The sequence below is a fragment of the Trichomycterus rosablanca genome, chromosome 9 (genome assembly GCF_030014385.1).
Source record: "Trichomycterus rosablanca isolate fTriRos1 chromosome 9, fTriRos1.hap1, whole genome shotgun sequence".
NCBI classification, from domain to species: Eukaryota; Metazoa; Chordata; class Actinopteri; order Siluriformes; family Trichomycteridae; genus Trichomycterus; species Trichomycterus rosablanca.
Window position 1 is genome coordinate 9,050,498 of NC_085996.1, and position 20,453 is coordinate 9,070,950.

Below are 20,453 nucleotides of genomic sequence, written 5' to 3' on the forward strand. Positions count from 1 at the left end.
TGGTTTGACTGCATGCTTTACAAAGTACATGGAACATGGAACATGGTTTTTCCTCCATCTTGGCCTCTATTAAAGCAGCTATAAGGCACTATTAAAGTATTTTTTTAAATGAGTACAGTCAAACTAGCCCTATTTATACAAGTACAAATGGTCAATTATTAAAAAGTATTTAGAAAGTTAAACTACATTATATAAACAGCTACACCAAAACACTACAAAGTTAAATAACTAATTAACCAAGATTAATTGATTATTTGGTTTTATTAAACTAGATTAGCCAAAATGTAGCCAAAATGTTTTAACAAGCCACACGCTCTTAAACAATCAAAAGAGCTTTTGAATTACATGGGAATGATAAAAAATGTTCATAAAATATATCAGAGGCAGCTAGAGACAGAAAGAAAGCTAGAGACTAATAAACAGCTAAAGACAGACAGACATCTGGAGACAGACAAACAAACAGCTACATGTACCATCAAATGTACCATCAAATATGTAGTTTTTTTTCATAACTCAATTTTGTCTGAAGGGTAAAATAATAATAATATATAAATGTCACCAGTATTTCTATGAATTTGTATAAAACACTTTTTTTTTTAAACTGCTGTTGAAGGATGTCATTAAATAAAGAAGCTTTAAATAAAACTGGGATATTAGGAACAAGGAACAACAAATGGATCTCAGTTTTCAAACCAGCAGTTAGAATGCAGTTTAGCCAAAAATATTTGGATAAAACTAATTATATAATTGTGCATTATAGTCACAGGTGCTGAAGCCTTGCCATTAATGAACTAAAGCAAACAGAACGTTTCCCTCCCACCTTTTCTCTGTTTTGACTTTAAGCACATTGGTTCAACATCAAAGAACGTTTCAAAGTTTCTCAAGTGAAATCGGTCTCTCCTCTTTGCCAGCTATTCTATACCCATTCTATACCCACTCTGTCCAAGCAAACACTGCGGGGTAGTTAAGATTGGATATTTACCCTGACACAAAGGCAAGACTCCACCTGTTACTGTGTTACTGTTCTTTCAGATACTCTTTTCATCTTAAGATCTTTGGTTGTGCGAGAGATGAAGGAGTGGTCTTTCACATTGTGCAACACAATCACCCAATCTTTCATCTTCCTTCAACAGTCAAACCTTTCAAAGACCTTTATATACGCATCCTCATGAGAAACACAGAGGGACAGAGAGAGAGACAGAAAAAGAGAGACAGAGCTTTATTAGACTGTATGAAAGATTTGAAGCATCCCACGCTACTAACTCGAATTACGCTCTCCCACGATTTCAGCTGCTGTTCAGATGAACTTTGCAACTCACCAGATGTGCACAGTTTAGTAGCCAAAATGTATATTCAGTAGCCAAAACATCACCATAACAAATGTAAATAAAGACATCATAAATCACTGTTATTAGACTGACAGTCTTGGCAGTAATTTACTGCAACGCTTAGGGGGCCATACAAGTCATAACTTGAGGTCTCGACCACAGGCATGAGCTGGGTAGAACATAAGAATGACTCTATGGACTGAATACTGTAGACCTGTGTGTTTACCTGCACCAAATGCAAATCATCCCAGCTAACCCGAAATGATGGACAAAGGTTTTTTCTGAACCTGATCAACACATACAAAACAAAACAAATCTGAAACTGTAGTTTGTATCAATTTTATACGTTATTTAAATCTGGGGTTATTAAAATCACCCATTGCTAATAGGTTTAGAACAAAATTAACTACATTAAAAAAATTATGTACAGGCCGCTCAGGTGGCGCAGCAGTAAAAACACACACTGGAACCAGAGCTGGGATCTCGAATAAACCTGCCGGCTGGGCTGAGCGGCCACATGAACAACAGTTGGCCTGTTGTTTAGATAGGGGTGGGATATTAAATGCCGGACAGGGACTCTCTCATAACTAATGCAATTACGACTTCTGCTGGCTGATTGATGGCGCCTGCACAGAGACGGGAAAAGAGTGCTGTCAGGGTGTGTCTCTCTGTACACAGTGCTGAGCAGCATTGCACTCGTCAAAGAGTAGGTGACAAAATGCATACGGCTGCTGCCCACGTGTCGGAGGGGCGTGGGTTAGCTTAGTTCTCCTCAATCAGAGTGGGGATCGGCATTGGTGGAGAGGAAGCATGACACAATCAGGCAATTGGATGCGCTAAAAGGAAGAAAAAGGGGAAGAAAATGCATAAACAATATATATATATATATATAAAAATGATGTACTGCCAACTTTGCAACAACAGTTTGAGCAAGGATGCTTTCCTGTACCAACATGACTAAAAACATTAAACCCAGATCCCTGTAAGAGCTGCACTGTACAGTAACATTATATAATATATTTCCTTGCCAGATTTTATCTAAGAGCAATAGCAAACTAAATACTAAATACATCTTTTGTATCTTTAATTGCCAAAATAGTGTGCATGTTTACACTTCCCCCTTTTAAATGTGGAATTTATTTGCAACTGATTAGTGCTGAGACTTGATTGACATTTTGTTGGAAAATTCAGACCCTCAGCTGATCAGTTCAATGAGTTCAATAATAGATTCATTTGTGAAGCTAATTTTATTACTAGATGTCATGACTGCTTTACAAATTGCATAATGTGTCCTATTTTAAATAACCATGACAATTCAAAAAACTGACCATTACTAAAAATATATTACTGACTGACAGATTACCTTTCTTCACCTGAGCAGTAGTATTAAAATAAATGCAGCACAAAAGCCTGAACAACTAAACACTAGAATTAGAGAGGAATAATCTATTAACTATTATAACATCCCCACTCACCCCCAACTGCCTGGTGAGATGACATAATGGTCTGGGTCAGATGTTAAATGCTCAAGCATCTTAAATGGTTCAGTGGCTTTGTACTATAGGCTCATCCCTTATTAGCCAATCTTATGCTCTTATTGTAATTAAAAGTGAAGCAGGGCATTTGACCCTCTGCCCTCTGACTTTGACCTTGACATGTGACTCATGGAATAGCCGGCAAGGGCAGATGGAGAGACATAAGAAGATCGGGATCGGGATCTCCATGTCTATCTGCTGGACTCCTGTGGTTCCTGTTCTATTAAATCCCTTATAACTGCCTATTTAAAATATTTTTTAAATAAATTACAGTTTCTGCTCTCCTTTGGCCTTCTGCTTCCACGTCCAAACAATAGCAATACAAGTATAAACAGACTACAATAGAGGAAACAAGTATTTAACTACTTTTTAATATTGCGTATACATGCAGTGCTCATATCCAGTTCAAATGTATACACGTACACATCTTTTTGACATTAAACAAGCTATCATCTGTGCCGCAGTCTTATATAGAATAAACAAAGCAGCCCAGGGAAGTCTGGGAAATGTAGTCAGTAATACAAAGTCAATCTTTGGACAGATCAGGTAATAGCTGGAGGCACCAGAGCAGTAGGATGCCATTTTGTCAGTTTACCAAACATATGAATAAGGTATTTGAATTTTGTTGTGCAATGGACACAACACTTTTTATATTGGGGGTTGTTTATTAAGTTGTTGCAAGTATTACCTATATGATAGTACATTTACATTTACATTTTCGGCATTTAGCAGACGGCTTTATCCAAAGCGACTTGCAGTAGTGACAGTATACAGTGTGAGCAATTGAGGGTTGAGGGCCTTGCTTAAGGGCCCAACAGCTGCAAACTGGCAGTGGTGGGGCTTGAACCAGTGACCTTCTGATTAAAAATCCAGTAACTTAACAGCTAGGCTACAGCTGCCCACTACATAGTACATAATGATGAACCGTTGTAACCAACATAAGTCATATAAAACAGATCTCTGTCCTGGCAGTGGAAGCCTAGTGGGTAGAGCTTTGGTTAAGAGTCTCCATTCTGCCCTTGAGCAAGACCCTTAACCCTCTCTGCTCCAGGGGCGCTGTACAATGACTGACCCTGCGCTCTGACCCCAACTTCCAAACAAGTTGGGATATGCTGAAAAAGAATTTCATTGTACTGTACACCTGTATTTGTATACCTGACAAATAAAGGCATTCTAATTTATTCTGTTTTACACAGGCGAAGCACTCAGCAACATCTATATGCAATATCTTAAGAAACTGGGTCTCAGCATTGCTGACTGGATAGAAAGTTTAAAAAAAATCATACTGCTCCAGACTACATACTGCAATCTATTCCACAGTTACTACTGATAGTATCTCTGACCGTTGCTGCTAAAAAAAAGGAGGTCAATTTTAGAACTGTTTTTAATCAATAGTTTCTATCTGAATAGACTGATCAAAATATAGGCAAATCAAAAATGTGGCTAATCCCAGAAAAGAGTCACTTATTTACCAGGTTAATTGGTGATCCTGGCTGCACATTTGCTTACATGCAATATTCTTATTTGCATATGTGCTAAAAATTGATGTAACTGTTGTGTAAAACCGTTGCTAAGTTCTGGGAAAGAGTGTGTTCAGGGGGAACAGGAGAAATGGCTAATAAAAATAGTTTTTTTCTCTGTTTGGGAATCTTGGGCAGCATGTAGAGTTTTGCCTTAGTTGCTTTAGTCATATTTTTATTCAGTAGAATTCCAAAAAACTCACACTAAAATAATACAGGACGTCAAACACATCATTAAGTCAAAGAAACAGTTGCAAAAATGATTAAAATCTCAAATCTATCATGGCATATGTGTTTATTAGAAGTGTACGCAGACGTTTGACTTTAACAGTACATCCAGCCGGACCGTTTCTTTTGTGAGTGGTCCCTGCAGTCGGCGGGCAGCATGAAGGCTCCTTGGGAAAGGCTGAGGCAGCATCTTTGTGTGACATGAACCGTCTGCTCTGCTATCAAATACCATCTGTCGCTACATCTGAACTTACACAGCCGTGCACATATCAGTGCCACCTGCTCAATGCAGAAGCTCCTAAAATGTGCTTTATACACTTACGCTCTGGTACAGTGTACGCTAAATGAAGCCACGTGACGGACATTGACTTTGACTCACAATTACATCTGTTTAACTTAAATTGGTTTATCATTCAGTTGTTGTCCTTTCTTGTTACAGTTAACACTTTCCAACCACCCGTGACGAGAGGGGAAGGAAGCTGAGGTTCAAACATATGGTCAGTTTCAGGTTGAGGGCTTCCCTTCCCAAACGATTTCTTCAAGTAGAATCTGTTCACAGCATTTCTTTTTTACCAATACGAGCTATTTAAGGTTGAAACACTCCGATGAACTGGTACTCTCCCAAGAATGTATTCTTACATCGTGTCCAGTGTTGCCGGGTAGGCTTCAGACCCACAGACACCCTGACAAAAGTAAATAAATTTAATGAAATTAAAATACACTATATGGCCAAAAGTATTAGGAAACCTCACCATGAACTTGTTGGACATCACATTACAAAAACAATGTTTTGAAATAGACTGACCTTTTCAGCTAGAACAATGACCACTCTTCTGAAAAGGCTTCTAACAAGACTTTGACATATGTCTGTTGCAATTTGTGCCCATTTAGTGCACTGAATGGCTCAACTGATGTTCCAGTTTATTCCAAAGCTGGTTGGTGAGGCTGAGGTCAAGGTTCTGTGCAGGTCACTAGAGTTTATTTACAGTTTATAGAGCTTGCTTTGTACTCAGGGCACAGTCATGCTGGAACAGGAAAGGACCTTCCCTAAACTTTTACTGCAAAGTTGGAAGCATATCATTTACTTTATATAATTGATTTATTACACCTGTTAGCATGTGTTGTAGCTGAAACACATGCATTCAAAAATTAAAAGAGGTGTCCCAATAGTTTTGTCCATTTAGTGTGTCCCTAGCCACCTAAACTAGCATTTTTTGTTTGTATACATAGCAAGCTAGCATTAGCAACTTAGCATGCCTCTAGCATGTTATCAAATAGAAAGATTACATACAGCAACTAGCTAGGAACAAACTTCCTAAAGTTCTCACAGCCAAAGATATTGACACTTGAATTGAAGTTTATTTATTAATTTATTAGGATTTTAACGTCATCTTTGGTTAAATTTATGACAGAACAGATAATTTACGTGTTAGACAAGATTCATCAGTTCAAATTTTTAATATTAAACACTGTCATGGACAATTTTGTGTCTCCAAATCATCTCACTTGCATGTGTTTGGACTGTGGAAGGAAACCCTCGCAGACACAAGGAGAACATGCAAACTTCACACAGAAAAGTCCTGGACCACCTGGGGACCAAACCCAGAAGCTTCTTGCTGTGAGGCGACAGTGCTACCCACCGAGCCACTGTGCCGCCCTAAAGTAAAAACTAGAGCCACAGCAAACACTTTTAAAATTAATGTGTCATTACAGTCGGTTTTATGTGCAAGTTCATATAACAACAAACTGTCTAAAGTTTTAATGTTTTTATTTAACTATTTTTATAATGTAGAAACCGATTAGAGCATTTTGCAGGACTGGTTAACAGAAATGTCACAGGGACAACAAAGGGATGTTAAGGCAGAAGCATTTTCTACTTGAACAAGTCATGTTCACCAGGACCAGACAGTAGCGGACATAATGTACAGATGTAACATTACCAGTCTGAGTCCCTCTCCAGTCATGGAATGTGAAGCAGCAGCCTTTAATGCACTTGCACAGACGTGTAATTGCTGAGCTGCCTCCGCTCATTGGTCATGATCAACAAATTAAACTGGCCGAGGATACAGGGCCATTTCTTTTATACCACTGCATGGATCCATGCAAATTCAATCCACTAATAGTACTTTTCCTTCAAACTGTGAGTTTATTTGCATTTATTTGAAGTAGAAGTTATTTGAAGGTTGTTGGATGTTGACTAAAAGTCCACTAATCCAAGACTCAATATGTAACCACCTGACTTTGTCATATCAATTTTACATTATATGGCCAAATATATGTGGACACCTGACCCTAAGTTAATATCCTTTTCCAAAACCATGAGAGTTTGTGGCAGTTACTTTGTGGCTTTCCAGAAGAATTTGGAGTGTCTGTGCGATTTTGTGCCAATTCAGTCAAAAGAGCATTTGTGTGGTCAGACACTAATGTTTTCCAAATATCCAAAGAAATTTTCTCTCAGCATCAGGTGAAAGTTTTATTAAAATAGACAATGGTCATGAAATACTACTCTCACAAATAGCCCTACAGAAATAGAACCTTAAAATCCTACAAGCTATTAACAAGCATGAGGTGTTAAAGAGAAAGATGGAATTGGTGTAACATAAAATGGAAACTATTTCAAAACACATGTTTATTTGGTGTTCAAGTTTACCATGAAAACTAATGTATGAAAATTAAAAGTCACCATAAACTCCTTCGATACCTACTCAAACACCCAATCCTAACCTAAAAGTCAACTCATAAAATGACAGAGCTGTTAGTGAATTAAATCACTAAATGAAATAAGATTCATAATACTTTAAATGAGTAAAATTTGAAATAACAGTGTAACATATATCTGGAAAAAAAGAAAGGCTTTTCATCAAGTACATCACGGCCTTAGATTTCCTTTCTCCTGGAGCTTAGAATTAACCCTCAGATTTTATAAAATGTCACTTTTAAGTCAGTGTGAATGTCGTTCTGTTATTTGATAATCATGATTCAGGGTGTTGAAGATGGACAGCTCACATTTTTCTACTGCAATGCAGTTAAACATTTTATAGAAATATCAGGAACTTGTATTAAACACGTTTTTATTAACCAGTAATGTATATTGAGGATTAACTACATAGGTACATGTGCATGGATACTAAACCACTCCATTCACTGAAATACAGAAGTATCATTCTATGTAGCAACATGTTAACTTACTGTAACTACAAACCATTTAATGACCATATTTTACAATCCAGTGATATGCCTTTAAAAAAGAATATGTTACTGAACAAACCATAAGAGTCCCTGCCCTGTACTCATAGTACTATGAGAAGTAGGGTTACCAAATTCAGAATGGGTATTTAGCTATGACCAAATGAGGGACAAGAACTTCCATTCCCCCTGTCCTTCATCAGTATCTCCAACTTCTCTCTCATAAACCTGTGACTGTGACCCCTCTCCCCCTCCCCCACTGTTGGCTTAACCTCAATGGGTTTGTCATTACAGGCTTGAGTCTTCTCTCCTACTTCCAAGTGTAGATGAGAGCTCCTGGAGGTTTAAATATAGTGTATCACACCTCATAGCTCTTAGAGTCACACGCCTGGTCTTTAACAAGCTTCTGAAGACACAGAACAGACATCTTACCAACCTGTCACCAGCCGTCTCACATATTAGAGGCTGGGGACACCTAGTGGCAAGAATGTCCATGTCTATAAAGTAGTAGTGCTCAGTTCTGCATGCAGTCACAATGTGATGATAAAGCATTCGTTATGGTAAAATGTTTACACACACTTGTAAAGGACGTGTATGTATTTTAAAATTTTCTTCAACTGTTCTTTTCTGTGAGTGAACAGTTGGAATAAATCTAAACTAAAGTGAAACATACATTTAAATTTAGCCTAACAGATGGTTTGAGGTTTGAATTGTCAAAGGTGTAAATATCTGAGTAAGCTTTTGTCTTAATTACTCCATACACTTCAATTCTATACACTTCCACTGGCAACTAAACATCCCCAGAACATAACACTATCACCATCATGTTTGACAGTAGGTACAGTATCATTGGGTTAAAAATCCTCATCTTTTCTTCTCATCTTTTGTTTCTTCAAAATACAGAACACAGCCATGTGAACAGCATTTAACGTTTTACCTAATGTCTAATGTTGGAGCAGAAGCTTTTCTAAATCTCACTTGACTGTGGACAGTGACACCTGTGTTCCAGTCTTCAGCTGATGGTAGAACTGTTTTTGATGGTTGCAGATAATTGCAGATATTCATTTCAGATTTTCATACATCATGTCTTTAGACGTGCTGGCCACTATCCCTAAATGTCTTAATTTGAGTCAAATTCAGAGTCTCAGTGGTTTCACCGCCCTGTTTTGGCAGAAAGGCCAGAAGAGGGTTCCTACTTACTGGCTGAGGAACTGGAATGAGTGGTTGAGTAATACTAAGAGAATAGCATGATCCTTACCAGCAGACCAGGGCTGATATGATGCCCACCTCGGTCAGCAAGTGTGTCATACTCCAGGCAGGGGTATGGGGAAAATGTTTTTGAGTCACTGACTAATAATTGGAGAGCTTCCTCTTTAACACTACTGGCAATCAACAACACCTAGATTTCAAGGTTCTATTCTTGTAGTAGTATTTGTGGAAATTTTATGTAATGGCCATTGTCATTCCACTTCATCCCACTGTACTCAGGGTTGTGTGTGATGTCTATTCATAGTTAGCAGATGCTAGTTTACATTTACGTACACTATACTGATGAAAGTATTTTTATGTGGACACCTGATCATGAGCTGGTTAGACATCATATTTCAAAATCATGGGCATTAATACACACACAAACATTTTCAATACAGTTGAGGTCAAGGCTCTGCACTTTCACTTCACTTTCAGTCATGATAATTGGCCTTCCCTAAACTGTGGCCACAAAGTTAAAAGTATATTATTTATTTTATATAATTGTTTTACTACACCTGTTAGTAATGGGTGTGACTGAAACATCCATATAGTTAGAAGAAATGTCCACATACTTTTGGTCATCTTGTGTATATCATGACAGTCTTGGATTTTCACTAGGGGCAGGGCAGGAATACACCCTGGACAGGACACCAGGCCATTGTAAAGCATTACTCACTCTCCCATTTAATTACTTTACATATGGGACAGTGTAGGGCAGGTAATCCACCTTCGGCATGTCGTTAAAAGGGCTGATAAGAAAACAAAAGACCCAGAGTAAAAAAAACTGTTCCTAGGACAGTGGAACTGTGTGGTACAAACACTGAATCATATTTTAGTAAAGCTCTGTAAACACTGGAGAACTATGTTCCACACTCCTTGCCACCCTGTTACCCAGATTGCACCCCCTTCACCCACCCCCATGTTTTTAACAAAGATTCCAGTTGGACAGATCAGTCTGCCGTCAGTCTCTTTCATTTATGCCGAAAAATCTGGACTAGGCGACATGCCGGGAATCACTGGGACTCAGGGGGAACGTCCTGGGAACCAAAGAACAAAAGAAGCACGGCCCCAGCCAGACCGCCGTCCAAATTAAGTCCCTCTCAGATGTGAGAGATCTGGGCCCTTCATTTCTGAGGAGAGAAGAAGAGAAAAAAAGATGGCAAAACATGCAGAGTCTGTTTCACAAAGCTGGCCTTGTTGGAGGCCACTCAGAAGGTGGAGGGCCAGAGAGAGAAACAGAAAGACAGAATGAAGGAAGAGCAATAGTAATGCTTCCAGTGCTGTCCCAGTAGAGTGTATCTGATGGGGGTTGGCTTGCTCCAGTTATACTTCTGTGGTGTCAGTGCAGGGATTTGTTGATGTTGTTTGTTTAGTCGATTGGAGTTTGGTGACAGAATTACTCTTTAAGAGCACAAAATAATGCTCCTCATGCTCGTGTATGAACGTATGAGGCGATATGGCCTCATTGTGCATTGATGAGTATTAATGGGAACGATGAGCGGCTAAAGAATTTTTGTGGAGTTTCATAATAGTGGAAAAATTGTGGATTTATTAAAAGAAAAGAAAACCTACCAAAAAAGATGAGTAAATAAAGTAAATAAAAGAGACAAAGTAAAATAAAAGAAAGAAATTAAGAATCATCTTCAAAGATCCTATAAAACTGTTCATTAAAAACAATATGCTTCATGTCATCCCAATCAGTTTGTACAAGGCAAAAAAGACTCGCCCATTTACTCTTTGTAAGGTAGGGACATTGTATGTTTTATGGCACCCACTTTTCTACGTAGCCATTATAAGAATGCACATGGTCAGCAACAATGCTCAGATAGGTCATGACACCATTCAAATGATGCTTGATTAGTATATGTAGGACCAATGTGAGTCAAAAAAACATTCTGCGCAAAGTGGGTCCATGGATTTATTTTGTTTATGCCAAATTCCGCATCAAGTCAAGATTTTTCAAATCAGGACATTTTTAACAGAACACCAATCAAGTTTCTATAAACCTGTGTCCACTTTAGCCTAAGATTATTGTTCTGGGCTGACAAAAGTAAACTTTATGTGGTCTTCCAGGGTTGAAGCCTATCTGTTTTGTCTTCTGAGATCACGGTTGGTGAGTGGTTTCTGCCAGTTTGAAACAATCAGACCATTCTCCTTTAACCTCTTTCATAAACAAGGCAATTTTGCCTGCAAACAACAATGGTGTGGTGTATTTTGACTCTGACTACTATGCCATTGTTAATGTTGCTGACATTACCTCACCCTGGCATTAAATTGCCAAATGATATACAATTTTAAAAAGACAATAGTAAATATCTCATAAGTCTTTAAAGTATCATACATTTTATTATATATCATTTATATCATAAGTATTTAAAGTATCAATAATATGGTTGGTTTTGATAATAAATATATATCTTTTTACATTTCTGAGGTGGTTACTTAAACTTTTGGTTCCTGCAGGATCCTCCTGGTACTAGCGCAGTATCAGTTTTATTAGTGTTAACTAGTGTCAGGCTGTGCCGGCGTATCAGACCGAGCTAAGAATAATTAGTTTTGCTTTCATTACATGCTGCTCTTCTTTCAGCAACCATCGGCCATTTGCCTTGAGCTCTAAAACTCCGTCCGTGACATCATATGCAAGGCCATTTGATGGCAGCTTTGTGCTCTTTTCTCCAAGAAACCGAGGCTCTTTTCCAGCACGACGATGTGTGGCCCCACTGAGCCCCATAATTCCTGCAGTGCCTCTATCAGCTGGCACGCTTTATCCCCAAAGTGATCCTCTTGAGCTGTGAGAGTCCTGACTCAAGACAAGGGGCTGATGGTAAGGACAGGTGCAGGAGCGAGGGAGGGTGAGTGTGGCCTCGGGGCTAACTGGCCCCAGCTTGAATGTTCCTGCCAAAAAGGGCCAAAGGAGGAATTTCATTTGTGGTGAAATGGATATGGAAGCCGGCCTTCAAACAAAGGAGTGCCACTCCTCAGAGCTTGGCTAAAAATAATGGCACATGTCCCAAGGTGCAGCTCGCCCCTCATCTGAGGGGCCTATTGTTTTCACAGAGGGGGTGAAGGTAAAACAAGAGGACAAACAGACAGATAACACAAGGTGCAAAGAAAATGTAAAAACAGACAGACAGACAGACAAACAGACAAACAGAAAGAAAGAAAGAAAGAAAGAAAGAAAGAAAGAAAGAAAGAAAGAAAGAAAGAAAGAAAGAAAGAAAGAAAGAAAGAAAGAAAGAAAGAAAATTCTAGTCTCAGAAAACGTTGCCTGTATTTGTCTATCAATGAAATAGAATAAAAAATAACTGAGGCACAAAACAAACAAAAAAAACAAAAGATAATATAACAATAATCAATTATTTTCCTCCTTGTTTCGAGTCTACTTGTATGAAGAAAGTCAATGACCCAATAAGAACAACTGAAAAAAGAAAGAAAAAAAGTTTTTATTAAGTATGAAGTTATGAAGTTTTTTCCTTGTTCCTGCTGAGCTTTCAGGGTGGTGGGATGAGCGATGAGGGAGCTTTTAGCAGGTAAAGGTGACATTCAAGCCTTTGTGGAGATATGACCTCAGGATCTGAATGCATGGCATTGTAATAAAAGTGTCTGGCACCGGAGAAGAGGACGAAGGGATATCTTTTGTTCTCCATCAATGCATGCTTTGCTGACAGCAGCTCTAAGCCTTTTGTGCCCCCCTCTCCATGTGAGGCCCAGAGTCATCTTTAAGAACTGATTTGCTCTGGTATTTGAAGCCTGAAGCTCCGGCTGCCAAGATAGTCGGCACAGACAAGGCATGTGAGGCCAGGTAGCCGACAGCTGCTTTCTAACAATACATGCGGAGAAATGGAAGGCACTTGCGGAAGATGCACAATACCCTTTTAGTCACCTTGCGCCAGATGCCGCCTGAGTGACATCAGTTTTGGGAAAGAGGTGGTGGGGGTGGTGCAGTGGTGGGATGGTGAGGTCTCAACTAGATTGTGGCTATTGACGGCTACCTATAATTCAAAGCCAGGCAGGGAGGGGGGATATTTTCCTCTTCTTCTTAGAAACGTTTGTCATTTGGCCTTTGTGCCATGAAGATGCCGTGCGACACATGCAAACCGTAAATAAGACAATGGCATGCTGTTCTTTTCAGAGAGACGTAGAAGATCCACCAGGTCAGCTGAAGGAGAACAAGCGTACGTGTTGAGACACAGGCATGCAAGGCTACAATCACACACCTTAGTTGTTCTTTTAAGTATCAGTCTGTTGAACTTTAAATGTTTGTTCAGGGTCTGGTTTAAAATATGTCGTTTTAAAAGGTAACAACTTCTCACATGGCTGATTTGGATGATATAAAAAGTATGCATTATTACATTATTAAATAGATTTATTAATACATTTGTATTATTAAGATATGAAAGTATTTATTAATTATACTGTCGGGGACCAAATGGAAGGAAAAGGGGGGGTCCTAAATTCTAAAACATGTGCTTGTTTTTTGCCCTCTCTTTCTCTTGGCTGCAGAGTCTCTAGTGCAGAGTTCTTCAGACTTCCTGTTCTCCTATTGGCTGCAGTAAAAGGTCTCTTTGAGCCAATCAGTAGTGCCAAGTGTGATAGGAGCAGCCCAGTAATAAGGGACTGAAAAAGCAACTCAGTCAGATATTTTCCTTCTAGTATTGTTGGTTTCCGATTTGTAAATTTGGTGTGAATGTTTCATTATGGTGTATGAAGTTGTGTTAGTGTAGTGATACGATTGGAACAATAGGATTTCTATCCATTGTAAAAGTAAGCATTAAGGTTTTGGATCAGTACCTGAGGCTGTGGCAATTCATGTGTCAGTGGTGGGAACTGGATTAGTAATCAGAAGGTTTCTGGTTCAAGTCTGACTATTGCCAAGTTGCCAATATTGGGCCCCTAACCCTCAACTGATCAAGTTAAGAACTAATCTGCTGATTTAATTAGCTTATTAGTTTACCTGACCCTATGTAGTGCTAAAATGGGAATTATTCCAAGAGTTAAGTAGTTAAAAAAGGTCAATACCATCTAAGGTATGCTGTCCAGAACATCCCAGGTGGACAGCACTTAATACAAAAGAAGTTTAATGCAAAATGTACCCCATTGTAGGGAAGGGTGGTATCTTCTATCTTTTTTTTTGAAGGTGTTCCCTAAAAATGCTGTCCATTAAAGATTTTTAATAAAGAATCCTCATCAGTTGTGGGGTCAGTTTAAGAAGTTTTTGAATGGTCTGTTAAACATGCCATAGAACTTCAGACCCTATACTTTTCAGACATTTAAGTTACAATTCCCTCTAGAATTGTATCCCTCAAGAATTGTATCCCTCAAGTGCATTCCTGAAGCTGGAGTTTAGGACATCTAAAGCCACATCTAAAACCCACTTACTGATTAAAACTAAATCCCAGAGGCAATCTATAGCAGAGTGTTACATATTGTGATGAAGGACATCCTGTATTTTTTTTCTGGAAAAGCAGTGACGAGACATTTTTAGAGGCCAAAATTTGAGATAGGATGAATGAAGCCAAGTGGCTTGGTTTCAACCTCTTGCTATACTGAAAGGAGGGGCAGAAATGACTAAATATACTCAAGGGGCCCTCATTTGGATATTAAACAAGAATTAATAAGTGAGAGTGATTTGATGAGATGATTATCATGCCCATTAATCAAGCAAGCTTCTGTCTCGGCGCAATATGTTCAGTCTTTCAGCCCCAAAGCCTCTTTACCTCCTGAGCTTCTTAAAAGGTTGACATGGTTTTATATATTATACTCACATTATTTCCCCCAAGCAGTGTTGATGCGGTTTATGGTTATACTTCTCAGCATCTGGGTCATGAAAACAAATCTTTATAGTCACCATGTAATGGAAAGACATCTGCTGGTGTTTGGAGAAGTTATAGCTGCACTGATATGGTAATTTGATGTAACAGTAAATATGAGAAAGTAAAACAGCTGCTGGAAGAGCTTGTTCATAATAAGGAATAACAAAGCTAGTAATCTTAGTGTTTTTGGCCAATTAATTATATGGTAATCACATTAATTTCCACCAGTGGTATTTATGGTAAAAAGAATAATTAATTTCTACCTTTATTTTGGAAAATAAGTGTAACCTGGGCATGTTGTTAACCACTGCTACTGCTACTACTATTCCAGCTAAAAAGAACAGAATTCTAATATAAGTCTTTTTCCTTTTCACATACAGCATTATGCAACAGTGGTTAAACACAGGAAGAAAATACCAACAAATGTAAGTTGTCACAGGACTCCTCACATACCACAGGACTCCTTTAGATGTCCTGTGGAGTCCATGTCTCAGAGGTTCAGAGCTGTTCTGACAGCATATTAGGTGGGTGGTCCTAGTGTTTTGACTTATAATTGTATCTTGTTTAAATTACTACATCTGAGTGTCTAAACTCTAACAGATACTAATCCCAAATTGTGACATTTATGCAAGCAAAGAGTTGGGGTATAAATTTTTTTGAAGACGGTAAAGACCATTGGAATGTTAAAGCCACTGTTTCAAAGCTCAAAGTAGTCAGGGAGATTATACAAACCTGATTTGAGATGGGTAACAGATGAGAAATCCTTAATATATTGAAAAATACTAAATCACAGACAAGGACAAAGAGTACCAGGAACTTTAATCTGGAAATCAAGTTTCACTCTCGTTCATCCTAGAAGATTACCTTAAACGTTTCAAGCAGACACTAGGCGGGGGTGTTCGGGACACGCTGGCCAGTATTAATACAATACGCATGCAGAAATAATACAAGGATATTTTCATAAACTTAATCCGGCGAGATGAGGCCGGACGAACCTGCAGGGGTAATCCTAAGGAGGGCTCAGGAATCTCTTCAGTCTATTAGATTCATCCGCTCTGATCAAACGTATACGAGTGGATAAGAACACGTCGGAACTTAATCAAATCTCCAGACATAACCTCTATAAAAGATCAGAAAAAAACAGCCCAGAGAGAGAGAGAGGGAGCATATGTCTCTATTAAAAAGGGACGGTAATAATACAGTATGTTCCATATTCATTTCAATGACAAAGCACTGGGGTGCGTAATAAACCGTGTCAAAGATAATAAATAATAGATGGGCAGCCAAAAAGTTCTACAAAAGTCACAGAAATGGACTTCACAAAATAATCAAGCCTTACTCAGATTCTGCCTAATTGTTTATCATGGCAGTTTGGTGCATGCTGCTGCCTGAGCATCTGCTGTCGCTGACCCCGCTCGGTACAGATGTCTGCCTCAATCTCCATTAATTTACTAATTACTGCAGTAATATAGAGCGGACCTGCTGGGAGTGGCTGTGTTTTCAGCTAAAGACAATGTGTTCGGTGCCATTTGGTGCAAACGGGGGGAAGGGAGGGGAGAGCGAAACAGATTATGACACGTCCGACCATCGGAGCAAGCTGTTACCCAGTGCAGAATATCACTAATTCTGAAACGACCTTGGCTTCTCCTCGGTTAAAGAGCCCAGAATGATAGGCCAGACCTTCCAGCCATTCTTCTGGCCGGGGCAATACCATCCCCTGACCTAGAGTGACCCCTAGGTCAAGGACAGAGAGCTGAATCCTGCCTAGGGCATGCCAGACATGTTAAGACAACTTCTATCCAGTGAAAGACCTTGAAGGTGCCTTGAAACCTAGCTTTCTCATGACCAGAAGTTGCCTCTGGGAGTCGATCTTGAAACTGAGCCCCTGTGAAACAAGAATCAGTTCATACTTGATGGGTTTTGTGTTTGTTAATTTGCAATCCAGCTAATGGGCTGACATTATATTTGCCTAATATGCTAGCAACTGCTGGACCGAACATCACTGTAATACTCTGGTCCAACAAAAACCTCCAGGCCACAAAGCAGTAATATTAAAAATGAAAACCCTGCATTTATAAAAGAAACAATTTCATATAATGCGCTCTGAGTCTAACCACATGATCTTTCCCTGCTAGAAAACAAAACGCCAAACAGGATTGGCTCATTTCTGGTCTGTGTTGGTTTCTGCTGCCAAATACTGATCTATTGCTGGTTTAAACTGGTCAGTGCCAAGCATTTGAAGACAGCTGCTAACCTTGATGCAACTGTTTTGCTTTATGACAACAAGTTTCCTGTGCGTCTAGGTTTTGAGAATGCATTACTAAAAAAAGTCAAAGGTCAATATACCTACGATAGATTTTTTGGTTATTTTGTTGAAGCCAGTTATCTGATTTCAGTTGTTCACTTAAAAATCACACCAGCAACTTGTAGCCCAAGCATCACAAACTATATAACAGTTAGCTTGTTGCTCTTTAATGAGTGAAATACTTTTTTAAAATTTTTAGGCTGCGTTACACCAACCACTGTTAAACCCATGCCTCCAGAGAAATGTTCTGCATAATACAATTAAGCATACATAAAAATGCAGAGCAGACCCAGTTGACCCCTCATTGTGGGTCAAAATGGCAAAAGGAAAAGATCTAAGTGACTTTAAATGAGTACACAGATGGCAGAAGCTTCTGTCCAATGTGTAATATGTTTTATGATGACACCAAGTCAAAATTTCCACTTAAAAGAATACAAAGTTTATCTGACTATTCAGCTGATCAATACAATGGAACAAATACGAATGCCGAATACCTTTATTGTCCAATTGGAACCATTGTTCCACTGTCAATGGAACTTTTTATTCTTCAAAGACCCATTTCATACAGAGTCACTGAATTATGAATTTGTGGAAAAATATTTTGGGGGAAACTATGTTCCACCCTGCTAGTATGAGTTTCAGGATTCATAACGTTTCTATACCAAGGTGCAATGCAGCTATTTTGGTTCAATTTACTACTGGTGTTCTGAAGACTTTAATTTGTATAATGCTTTGGACTGTAGATGGTGAAGTCCCTTAATTCCCTGCAATCATCCATTAAAAAGTGGTTCTTAAAATATTGGACTATTTGATCACTCGGTTTTGAAATGACTGCATTACCTATAGAGGCAGAGGGGCACCACTAGTAGGTGGATTATCTACTGTAAATTCTAGATCTAGACCAAGATCTTATAAAGAATCCTGTCATCCTGTCTGTCACACAGAGTGGCACTGGACCCACTGTAAACCTGGCCAGGATAATGCATTTAATGAAAGTGTATAAATGAATGACCATCCTATTAACTGACTGTTTAGTTCAGTATGGTGTGATGGAAACCGTGCAGTACAGGGGATTTCCAGGACCGGAAACTGGGAAACATTTCTTTGAACAAACCCAAGGGCAGAATTTGTTTTCTCACTTCCTGTGTATGATATGTTTTCATAAGATTGTTCCTGAGCGCTGAGGGGCTTCATTGTATACGTAATCTGGCATCTGCATTCATCTTTAAAACGGTTTACAGTGAATCAAAGCAGTAGTCATATAATTGGCACAGACGTTTGACCCTTTACCTTAGAGGCCAATGCAGGAGTCTTGCAGGGGGAGCTATGCACCCACACACTCATACACAAACAACACACATTCACATGCCACCCTAAACATAGGACAAAGGAAAGTATGCGCACTCTTGGCAAGGCGACTTCCTTTGCTCTGTGGTGAAAAAGAAATGCAGTGTGGCTATTTATAGCTCGCGGGTAAACAGAAGTTGGCCGATGACAGACCTTATAATAGTTATTTACAGTGGCATGATGTCCAATGTCCGTTTAGACTTGAGGTAATTTTATAGGAGATTTATAATAGCCTTTGATGTGCATATCAAAGCACTGATCATAAAAATCATCCCAATCCAATCAGACCTAAAACCACACTGTGCAAATCTGATCAGTGTTAATTGTAACTAGCCCTTACCCAGTGCTATCTTTTTTCTAGCCCAATTTTGCTCATTAGCATAACAGGACAGAATCAGAAGATCACACTGCGCTAGAGACAATAGGCCTGTATTTGGAGTCGAGGTGTATTGTCATAGCCTGATATAGCAGAGTAGTTGTTCACGCAACTGTTCTCACGTCTAAGTTTAGCCAGCGGCGGGTCAGCTGTGCGCTCATAAAGAGGCCGGAGCGAAGGCGCTAAGCCGTCCAGTGACAGCACAGCTTACCAAAGCAGCCAGAGGGCACGGCTCCGACGCCTGCTATCAGCCTAAGCAAACACGCGCACTCGTAATCACGCCGAGGAGGGCACTACATACAACTGATGCCACTAGGCCCAGTGGGGTTGAAGGTGAGGGCTGGAATGAAAGATGTAGTCCAAACAGATCACGTCCAGCATTGGGGGGGTGACACAGCTCATCTGCTGAATGAATTCAGCACTGAGTCACGTTAAGAGTAGTGTCCTTCTGCGTTTCCATTTTGGCTGGCAGAGGGGGCACGAGGTGCAGTTGATTAATGTGTCAGTTTATCTTCATTGATCAGCAATGCACCTCGTAAGCATTTATTCTCCTCAAGGTAAAGTTTTTTATATGTTTTGGTTTCTCCCTTTCACACTTGCCAACTCCTTTGTTGGCACACCTGCATTTCACATTTCTCTGACCGCTGCTCGGTCCAGTCTGGTCTTCTGTTTAACTTTTTGAGAACTCACCCTGGTGTTGAATCAGGAGAGTGGATTCCCCTGTAGGTGGCGTGACATCCCTTTTCCAGAGTGGACCCCACCCATAAATCTAAATTGTTATGCATGTGCTGCACCAGTTTGTGGGATTGGGGTGCCGTTTGTGCATTGTTAGAACTGGCAGGTTCTAAAAAAAATTTCTATCTTTTCTTTTTTCCAAGAAATGGGGTCTTTGAGGCGGGTTTTTAGGCAGCCTATCATATTGAAACAACCAGTTCTCGGTTCTGCACTATCCCTGTTCTATCTACTTTCTTCTTTGAGGGCTGTGAATGTTATTCTGTCTTTAATTTTTTCCTTTTACTTTATTTACTGGCCAATTACACCTTTTGTACTGGCTTTTTAGCCACAGTATTGTTCTTTTTGGTTAAAACATTTGTACTTGGGTTCTTTTTTCATTCTTGCAGGTGTGTGGATTTGAAAAACACAAAGTTTAGGATTTAACATGCCTGTATTCGCACGGATAATTAGCAAGGCCTTTTTATTGACTGATTTTGATAGGTTAAAATAAAGAAAATGTCTTTTGAATCCCACTTATTGCACAGAGGCAGAAAAGCAACTAAAACACATGAACTTAATAATAGTAAATAACATTGCATGCTTTTACTTAGTCACAAACACAGTGTCAAAAATCCCAAGACTGCCATAAAATTCACATCCCTTATAAATGTATGTACATATTTGTGTTCAAAATAAATAGTCACAAAAGTATTGAGACATGAATGTTAAAGAAAAGAAAGGAAAGAACACAAAGGATAAAAGAGCAGGATGGACAGAACAAGGACGACGAGAGAAAGAAAGAAACAGGTGGCAAGGCATTACTGTCGGCTCATTGGACATCTTTGACATT